The sequence below is a fragment of the Microcebus murinus genome, chromosome 3, assembly GCF_040939455.1.
Source record: "Microcebus murinus isolate Inina chromosome 3, M.murinus_Inina_mat1.0, whole genome shotgun sequence".
NCBI lineage: Eukaryota > Metazoa > Chordata > Mammalia > Primates > Cheirogaleidae > Microcebus > Microcebus murinus.
In genome coordinates this window covers 60,209,890-60,220,000 of record NC_134106.1, presented here as the reverse complement: position 1 = coordinate 60,220,000, position 10,111 = coordinate 60,209,890, and the positions used below count along the sequence as shown (strand labels likewise).

General features: G+C 33.1%; 1 protein-coding gene and 1 non-coding gene across 3 annotated transcripts in view; one reads left to right on the top strand and one right to left on the bottom strand.

Annotated features, from left to right (window-relative positions):
- The window catches only part of EXOC6B (exocyst complex component 6B), a 563,942-nt gene that overhangs the window by 98,404 nt on the left and 455,427 nt on the right, over positions 1-10,111 (top strand). The window lies entirely within an intron of this gene.
- Positions 7,107-7,296, bottom strand: LOC142870225 (U2 spliceosomal RNA). Its single transcript, XR_012918672.1, has one exon. It is a non-coding gene; the product is annotated as a U2 spliceosomal RNA (small nuclear RNA).

The following is a 10,111-nucleotide window of genomic DNA, read 5'->3' as shown; positions in this document are numbered from 1 at the left end:
CTGATTGAGTAGGTCTGTATAATTCCTGAGATTCTGCATTTTCTACTAAGCTCCCAGGTATGCCAATTCTACTAATCTAGTGAAATGTAGATTCTGATTGAGTAGGTCTGGGGTAAATCCTGAGATTCTGCATTTTCTACTAAGCTCCCAGGTATGCCAATTCTACTAATCTAGTGAAATGTAGATTCTGATTGAGTAGGTCTGGGGTAAATCCTGAGATTCTGCATTTTCTACTAAGCTCCCAGGTGATGCCAATTCTGCTAATGTAGGTAAATGTAGATGCTGATTGAGTAGGTCTGTATAATTCCTGAGATTCTGCATTTTCTACTCAACTCCCAGGTGATGCCAATTCTACTAATCTAGTTAAATGTAGATTTTGATTGAGTAGGTCTGGGGTAATTCCTGAGATTCTGCATTTTCTACTAAGCTCCCAGGTGATGCCAATTCTACTAATCTAGTTAAATATAGACTCTGATTGAGTAGGTCTGGGGTAATTCCTGAGATTCTGCATTTTCTACTAAGCTCCCAGGTGATGCTAATCCTGTCAATTTAGTGAAATGTAGATGCTGATTGAGTAGGTCTGGGGTAATTCCTGGGATTCTGCATTTTCTACTAAGCTTCCAGATGATTCCATTCTGCTAACCTAGGTAAATGTAAATGCGATTGAGTAGGTCTGGGGTAATTCCTGAGATTCTGCATTTTGTACTAAGCTCCCAGGTGATGCAAATTCTGCTAATGGAGGTAAATGTGGATGCTGATTGAGTAGGTCTGGGGTAATTCCTGAGATTTTGCATTTTCTACTAAGCTCCCAGGTGATACTGATTCTGCCAATCTAGTTAAGTGTTGATGCTGATTGAGTAGGTCTGGGGTAATTCCTGTGAGTTTGCATTTTCTACTAAGCTCCCAGGTGGTGCCAATTCTGCTAATCTGCAGTTCATATCCAGAAGGACATTAGTTGGATCAAAGAAAGGGTATATATGTCTTTGATTTTACTGTTGTTCTCCAAAATGATTTACCCTTTTACATTATCACTGATATTTTTTGAGAGGTCTTATTACTCTTCCTCTTGGTAACATCTATATTGTTGAACATTTTGGTTTTTGCCAGTCTGATTGTGAAATGAAGATCATTATGATTTTTCATCTTTTTTATTAGATTACTAATGAGATTAATTTTGGGGTAGTTGGGTTTTCTCTTTACTTTTCTCTTAGATTGTCCATTGTTTTCTTTTTCATTCATAGGAATTCATTATATACTTTGAATGCCTCTTCCTGTTATATGCTGCAAATACTGTCTTCTAAGATGTGGCTTATCTGTTAACTTTGCACAGTTAGTATTTTTTGTCGTATGGTAGTTTTAAGTTTTGACATAGTCAAATTTATTTTGTGGGTTTAAAAAATTTTATTTTTAAACATTTTTAAGTTCACTATACATAATTGTGTCTTTTCCCTGAAACAGTTGAAAGTAAGTTGCTAAAATGATGCACCATCATCCCCAAATTTCCTATAGATAAAGACGTTCTCCTATGCAGCTACAGTGCGATAGCGAATGGAAATTAACATTGCTGTATTACTAGCATCTAATCCTCATATGTAATTCAAGTTTTGCCAGTTGTCTAAATCATGTCCTTTATAGCAAAAGAATCTACCTCAAATCATGTGTTGCGTTTAGCTGTTACGTCTCTCTAGTCTTCTTTAGTCTGTAACTGTTCTCAGTATTTCCTTGACTTTTATGAGCTTGTCCCTTTTGAAGATTACAGGCCAGTTGTTTTGTAAACTGAGCTTGCTTTTTTATTTTTTTATTTTTTTTATTTCGGCATATTATGGGGGTACAGATTTTAAGGTTTCAATAAATGCCCATTTCCCCCCCTCCCCCCAAAAGTCTGAGTCTCCATCATGACCATCCCCCAGATGGTGCACATCTCACTCATTATGTATGTATGAGCTTGCTTTTTAAAAAAGCTCTTGTTTGACAATCTCTGTCCTTAAATTAGTCTGTTGAGATCTTTTACATTTAATGGAATTATCAATATACGGGTTTAAATCTACTGTCTTCTAATTTATTTTTCATTTGTCTTATCTTTTACTGCCTTCTTTTTAATCAGTTGACTATATTTTAGGATTGCATTTTATATTCACTAATGCCTTATTATCTGTACTTCTGTGTTTTACAAAGTTGTCCCTTGGTATCCTCAGGGTATTTGTTACAGGCCCGACCTCCATGGACACTAAAATATGTAGATGCTCAAGTCCCTCATAGAAAATACTGTGGTTTGTGTATAACCTATGCATATCCTTTTATATACTTTAAATTATCTCTAGATTACTCATAATATATAAGACAATATAAATGTTATATAAATACAACTATACTATATTGTTTTTTAATTTGTATTATTTGTGATTGTTCTATTGTTATTTTTTATTGTATTTTTCTGAATATTTTCAATCTGCAGTTGGTTGAATCCATGAATAAGGAACCTGTGGATTCAGAAGGCTGACTATATTTTCTTAATGGTTGATTTAAGCTTTATAATGTATATATTTAATATAACAGTGGATCTGTAAATAATATTATATGAAATTATACACAATACAAGATTTTATAATGATATACTTTCATTTTATCCTCCTTTGTGTTATTATACTATATGGTATATAGTGCTCACAATACATGTTCATTTTTGTTATAAACCATCTTTTACTTTTTAAAGAAATTAAAAAATAATAGAAACAGTTTTTTCTGTTTACCTACATGTTTACCACTTCTGGCACTTTTTATTTCATCTGATGTTATTTTTTCCTTTTGCTTGAAGAACATCTTTTAATATTTCTTGTTAGATCAGTCGCTGGTTATGAATTCTCTCCGAAATACAATATTTCTTTTTAAACATCTCACTAGTAAATAAAGAAATACAATATTTTTCAAAAAGTCTTTATTTCACCTTCATTTTAAAAATTGAGGTATAATTCACATTTCATAACACCATTTTTATGTGTACAATTCAGTGGTTTGTAGTATATTCACAGGATTGTGCCATCATCACTACTACCTGATTCTAGAACATTTTCATTACCCCCAAAATAAATTTTATGCCCATTCCTCTTTCCTCTCAGCCCTGGCAACCACTAATCTACTTTCTGTCTCCATAGATTTGCCTATTCTGAACATCTCATATAAACGGAATCATATAATATGTGGCCTTTTGTGTTTGACTTTTTCCACTTAGCATAGCATTTTCAAGATTCATCCACATTGTAGCATGTATCATTACTTTATTCCTTTTTATGACTGAATACTCTTTCAATGTATGGATATGCCACAGTTTATCTTTTCATCAGTTGATGAAAATTTGAGTTGTTTTGACTTCTTAGCTATTATGAATAATATTGCTACAAATAATCATTTACAAGGTTTTATGTGGGCATATGCTTTCAGTTTTCTTGGGAATATACTTAGGAGTGGGATTTCTGGGCCATAGGGTAACTGTGTGTTTTATCCTTTTGAGGAACTGTTAGACTGTTTTCCAAAGCAGCTGCACCTTTTTGTCTTCCCAACAGCAGTATATGAACATTCCAATTTCTGCATATACTAGTCAATACTTACTATTGCCTGTCTTTTTGATTATAGCCATCCTAGTGGATGTTCACTTTCAAAAATATGAAAAATATATTATCTGAAATGATAATTTCACTGAATGGAATTAAAACGTTACACAATGTAAACGAGAGCGAACAAGATCAGTACATCACACAAATAAAGCACAGAGAAAAGAACGACTGGGTTGAATAATTTTTGATAGATATAGAAAATATTTTTGATAGATATAGAATTGTAGATTTATAGTTTCGTTACTTCATAAGATATCATTTCATTGCCTTCTGGCTTGTGTAGTTTCTGAGGAGAGGTATATAAACAGTCTTACCCTTGTTTCTCTGTACATAATGTCTTTTTGCCAGGTGTTTAAAAGCTTTTGTCTTTATCATTTGTATTTAGCAATTTGATTTAGTGTAAATATGTGTGCGTGTGTGGACACGTGTATTTATCTGCTTGTGGTTTGTTTGGATTTGTGGGTTTACAGCTTTCATAAAATCTGGAAATGTTCAGACATTATTTTTCCAAATATTCTTTCTGTCTTTTTCCCATTGTAAGGCTTCAGTTACATCTATGTTGGACTGCTTGATATAATCCCACAAGTGACTTGAGGATCTATTCTTTTATTCACCCCAGTCTTTCTTTTCTCTGTGCTTTATTTGTATAAGATTTTATTGCTATGTTCAGATGTACTGATCTCTCTGTCTCTCATTTACATTGTGTAATCTTTTAATTCCATCCAGTGAAATTTCAGATAATATATTTTTCATGTTCAGAGGTTATGTTTAGTTTTTTTACATTTTATTTCTCTTATTATTTTTGTGTATTTCTTTAAATACATGTATATAGTTCTCATAGCTGTTTTCATGTGCTTCTTTGCTAATTCTGCCACTTCTGGCATTTTGGGATCTCTTTCTGCAGATTGATTTTGTTTTTCCTGGTCAGGTCAATGTTTTGCTTCTTATCATGTCCAGTAATTTTGATTAGATAACGAATATTATGATATGTTGATGAGTATCTGGATTTTGGGGGGCTTTTTTTTCTTAGAGAGTGTTGGGCTTTCTTTTGGCAAATAGTTCAGTTTGTTGTAGATCAGTTTAATATTTTCAAATCCCATATTTAAGCTCTTCTAGGCCCGCCTTCATTCCAGGGTCAGTTCAGCTTTACTAAATAAGACTTGATCCTTCTGTAATCTACTCTGAATAATTCAGGAGTCCCTGAGGACTCTTCCCTTTGGCTCTGCAGAGTTCCAGTATTTCTCTTCTTTGTCTGAGCTCCTTGAACTGTTCCTCTTACATAACCCTCATTGGTCTCCCCTTCCTTTCTCTCACTTCCATCTTCCCTTTCCAGTCCTTCCTTCCTTTTTTTGCCTATCCATGTGGAATTTCACTTTTCCCCTGCCAGTCTTAGTACTCAGCAGACTCTAGGAGACTCCTGTGTGGATTTCTGCAGTTCTTTTTCTGTATTGCTTTGTTTTTTGGGAGAACTTTGCCACAAAAGTTCAAGCTGCCTCAACTTTCCTAACTATAAAGTCAGGAAGGCTGCTGAGCTGTTTGAGTTTTCTCTGGCTGTGTCCATGATCTAGAAATCAACTTTATGTAGATAAGCCAAGTAATTATTAAACTCACCTTATTTGTTTCCCTTTTTTCAGAGATCATAGTTCTGTGTTGCCTAATGTCCAATGTCTGAAAACAGTTGTTTTATATATTTTACCCAGTATTCTACTTGTTTATAAATGGGAGGTCATGTCTGTTCCTCGTTAGGCTTTCATGGCTGGAAGTATAGTTATTTGTTTTAAAGCTATAAATACTGATTATACTGCTGGGCTTTATGCTTCCTAAGGAAAGATAACTGAGTATCTTCTATCTCTAGCACATAGCGGGATTGAATATTTGTTAATGATGATCTTTGGTTAGGAAAGGCACTACTACTTTCCTACAGTGAAAGCTTTTATTTCATATTTTATACTTTAAATTTTAAAAGGTTTCTTATAGATAGTTATGATTTCCTTTCAAGGATCACTTACTAGAATTTTAAAAAACATCATTTTGAAAGAATTCCATGCCATGGCAAGAAAGTACCAAAATTTAATTTGGTACTTTGGTAATTTGGAAAAGAGGAATTAACATTCCTCTTTTCACTATAGCATTCAACTATGTCTAAGTTATTCTGACCTTAGTTATTCAGTTTATAGGATTATTTGGTCCTCTTTTCCTGCCTTCTTCCTTTTTATCCTGTGCTTTTCTTTTCTTTACTTTATTTCTGCTTACATCTCTATAAGGTAGGGAGCCTGCATGGGGAGAGGGGAGAGAATGAGCATACATGCAAATGAAACTTACAAATTTGGCTTTTGATTCAGTTTTAATAATGTTTGGAGGTTGTCAAAAGTCACATCATAATCTAGTTCTGGATCCCTATGGCCATTAGAAATAGTTTTTTTCTTTTGGTGCTTGGTTATATAGGTATTTAATTGTCTGTCATTCTTTAAATTGATACTGATATTTAAAAAGGCTAGAAATTTAAAAAATGTATTGATCTATTATAGTAGGAACATGTGTATGCTAGGGAAGGGACATTGGGAAAATACGGTAACATTCTTTGTTGCCAGGAATCACTGGGTTTTGTACTAATTAGCCTTGAAAAATGTGGAGCTATTTGACAGACCAGATGTTTTCAGCATGAGCCATGTGTCTCATCAGTGAATATGCCTTGTGTCTGCAGGCAACATTGTTGGATTTTTCTCATTTTATAAACAATGTTCCAAAATATAACTAAACCCCAAAGTGTGTTTATCTTTTGGGCTTAATTTCTGGCTTTCTATCCATTCTAAAGTTTCTCTCTAGAGGAACTGCATTTTATTGCACATAGCTCTTCATACCTAATTGTAGTATAAACACCATTCTGTTTACACTAAACCATGTGAATTGTATTGTTTTTGAGCCTGTAAAATTTTAATAAAAGCAACTATTTCAGATTTAACTGTATTTTTACTTTTATTTCTAAATTTAGGAGGAATAGACTTTTCTTCCCTCCATTGATTTGGACTAAGATTTTGATTTTTGGAACACATGAGGGAAAATAAGAAATACAGCAAATAAAACCAGTCTCTAGTCTTTAGTGTTTGTAGTACTAAGTTCACTAGAGTAAGAAGAGCTTAAGTATATCTGCTGTGAACATCATTCTTAAAAGTCTAAAATACAGCTATGATTCTTTTTTATTTATAGGGATGAAACTGAATTTTTCCTATACTAAATATGTCATGGGAAATGTGGAAATTAGGGAATTAAAAGTATGAAGAAGAAAATTATCCCTCATAAGGTTATTGTCCAAAGTAAGAAAATCATGGTTAACATTTTTACATATATTTTTCTCATTATTTCTCTCTGCACTTTTGTGTGTGTGTGTATTCAGTGATATATATTGTATACCTACATATTCATAATTTATACATGTGTACATATTTATAATTTTGAAACTCATTATGATTATACTTGTGAGATCTATTTTTTTTCAATTGGTGTAGTGTTCCCGGAGGTACTGTAATGTCAGGTTGATGTGTGGAGTGGATGAAGCAAGCGCCCATTCTATCTCCTGGCTCCAAAAGTCTGTTTCATGTATTGTCCTCTGATAGGGATGCATCAGAAATTAAACAGATAAGAATAGATACTATACTTAGTTTTAGCCAAAAGGCTGAAAAGTTGATAAGATCTATTTTTTCTAATGATTTTCATTCAATAATATTGTAAACATTTTCTATTTTATTAGTATTTTACTACATGGACATATCAAATGTGTTTAACAAATTCCTTGTTATTAGACATCTAGGTTAGTCTTTTTTTTCCCTAATATAAATAGCTCTACAATTCAAGAGGCTAATACATATTTTTGTATGTTTTGGAAATGCAATTGTTTAGCATAGTTGTTTTGCTAAAATTCCTCATTGTAAACTTCTGTCATTAATAAAAGTTTGTTTGCCGGCAGGCTGTGAATTCCTATTCACTGAAACCCCTGACATGATACACATTATCTTTTAGGAAATCTTTGGCAGTTTGAGTGGCAAATTATGTTTTTCATTTGCATTTCTTCACATATAAGTTTAACTTCTTTTTTTGTTGTTGTTCTTTTGTGAATTTTCTTTATTCATTGCTTTTTTAAAAAAAGAACTCAAGTTTATTAATCTTTTATATATTAATACATTATAAACAATCTTTACAAGCTTTTTGTTTTCTCTTAATATTATTCTTATAATATTTTTTATGCATAACTTATTTTGTTTTTATCTACTCACCTTTATCAATCTTAGTTTTATTTGTCCTCTTATGCTTATAGAAGCTTTACCACCTATCAGATAAATAATGTCCGTTTTATTATTATGAAATGTTTCTCTGTTATTAGCAATATGTATTATCTTAAAGTTTTTTGTATCTCGTATTAATATAGCCATTTCTACTCTTTTAGGATTACTTTTTGTATAGTATATCGTCTTCCATCTTTTTCTTTCAAATTCTTTGTATCTTTGAATCTAATGTGTGTTTCTTATAGATAGTATGTATTTGGATTATCCTTTTAAAATCTTGTATTGATGATGTGTGCTTTCTGATTGGTGTGTTTAATTCCTTTACATTTAATGTAATTATTGATACCATTGGATTTTGCTCTTTGTTTTCCATATTTTTCATGTCTTTTTGTTTTTATTCCTCCTTTACTGGTTTCTTTTCTGTTAATTTTGTACCATGTTATTTTAATTCTTTTGATTTTTAAATAATATGTTTTTGATATTTTTTAGAGGTTGCTCTATGGATTATAATATGTATCTTAGCTTATTACAGTCTACCGTAGGTCACTGTTGATACAAATTTGTTATAATATATACTAGTAGTTTTGATTCAACATAGCTCCATTTATTTTCTCCTCTTTTGTGCTACTGTTGTTATATATATTACTTTTATGTATTTTATAAACCCAACAGTATAGTGTTATATGATTGCTTTTAAATATCTTTTAAAGAAGTTAAGAAAAGAGAAAAAATATGTTAATTCAGTCTTTTATATTTAGCATATATTTACTATTTCCCATGTTCTTCATTTCTTTCTGTGAATCAAGTTACCATCTGCTGTCATTTCCTTTCAGGCTTCCTTTAGTATTTCTTGTAAGGCAGGTCTGCTAGCAAGGAATTCTTTCAGTCTTTGTTTATCTGGGAAGGTATTGTATTGATATTTCACTTTCATTTTTGAATAGTAATCAGCTAATGATTGATCAAAGGTTGTGCTCAAACAGACTGGAGCTGGTAAAGTTTTCATTCTTTGCCAATGGATTTGTATGTGGGTAAGGAAGTGGATTAAAGGTTCAGGCCCTTTCCAAGTCTGCCTGTGCTTTTACTTTATGCTAGGCACACAGGTGCCTGCCTATAGCCTTCTAGTAAACTAGGGATGTGTGGAGTGCTTAGGTCCTTTTAGCTGTCCCTTGCATGTGTGCATAGCCTCTCAGTCAGCTAGAGACTTGCAGAGAGCTTATCAAGCTGTTCTATAGGTCTCTTATTTCAGTGACCTTCCTATTATATTTCTGGTTAGTTCTACAGTCTGTTGTTTACCCCAACACAGATTGCAACTTTAGGCCAGTAAAACTGGAGGTTTTATTTATTTAGTTATTTATTTTTACTGAGTTTGTTACTTTTACTCACAGTGCAACTTAATATGGGTTTTTCATCCTCTGCTTCAAATCATATTAGCTCCTAATGTCAGTGAAGCTGCTGGTTTTCATGACTAGCCATGGCCAATGCCTTGGGGCAGAGGAATTGAAGGGGCAGGGTGATGGAAGTAGCCCCAGGCAGGAGTACTACACAGTCCCACTGTTGGGCAGTTTTCATGAATTAACAGTGTTGTTCTTCTTTGGTCAATTTCCAGAGCGCTGAAAATGGTTGTTTTGGATAGTTTTGTCTATTTTATATTTATTTTTGGGGTAGAAGATTTGCTAAGCTATTTCCTCTGTTGTAGTTGAAAGTTTAACCTTGGCTACTACTTCTCTTTTTTGGGGGAGGGGGGTACTTCATTTTGTAGGATTTTTTTTTTTCGTTGGCACTGAGATGATCATTTTTTATTTTCTTTATTCTTTGTGGAATTATTTCATTGGTAGATATCCTAAGTTTTATGCATATTTTGGATAAAATCTTTTTTGAGCTGGTCGCTCAAACCTGTAATTCTAGCACTTTGGGAGGCTGAGGTGGGAGGATCATTTCAGGTCAGGAGTTTGAGACCAGCCTGAGCATGAGCCCACCCTGAGCATGAGCAAGACCTCATCTCTATAAAATAAAGAAAGAAAGAAAGAAAGAAAGAAAGAAAGAAAAATTAGCCAGGTGTGGTAGTACACACCTGTAGTCCCAGCTACTTGGGACGCTAAAGCAGGAAGATTGTTTGAGCCCAGGAGTTTGAGGTTGCAGTAAACTATAATGATGCCACTGAGCCTCTGGCAACAGAACGGGACCCTGCCTCAGGAAAAAAAAATCTTTTTGATTATAATT